Source organism: Penaeus monodon, chromosome 31 (genome assembly GCF_015228065.2).
Source record: "Penaeus monodon isolate SGIC_2016 chromosome 31, NSTDA_Pmon_1, whole genome shotgun sequence".
Lineage (NCBI taxonomy): Eukaryota > Metazoa > Arthropoda > Malacostraca > Decapoda > Penaeidae > Penaeus > Penaeus monodon.
The window spans coordinates 31,462,956-31,463,203 of NC_051416.1; the positions used below are offsets into that span (position 1 = coordinate 31,462,956).

The 248-nt window shown below is 47.6% G+C and overlaps 1 pseudogene; it reads right to left on the reverse strand.

The window, feature by feature from the left end:
* The window catches only part of LOC119592954, a 78,168-nt pseudogene that overhangs the window by 19,368 nt on the left and 58,552 nt on the right, over positions 1–248 (reverse strand).

A 248-nucleotide genomic window follows, 5' to 3' on the forward strand; every position in this document is an offset into this window, starting at 1 on the left:
GTAAAAAGCAAAAAGACAGAGCTTTAAACCCCCCTGTTCCACCCCCTTTCCCCCCGGGTTTGTGGAATTTGTAGAACACCTTGAGATAATTAGCACTCCCTGACGTAGGATTGTCAATGCCTTGGGGTTGGCCAAGATAGCCTCTGAGTTTGGGGGGTTTTACTAACTGTGATCTTGAAACCACGACCTGCAGGAAAAGGAAATAAATTGATGCATCAGGCCCAGGTTTCCTGTGGGGTTTGCACTTG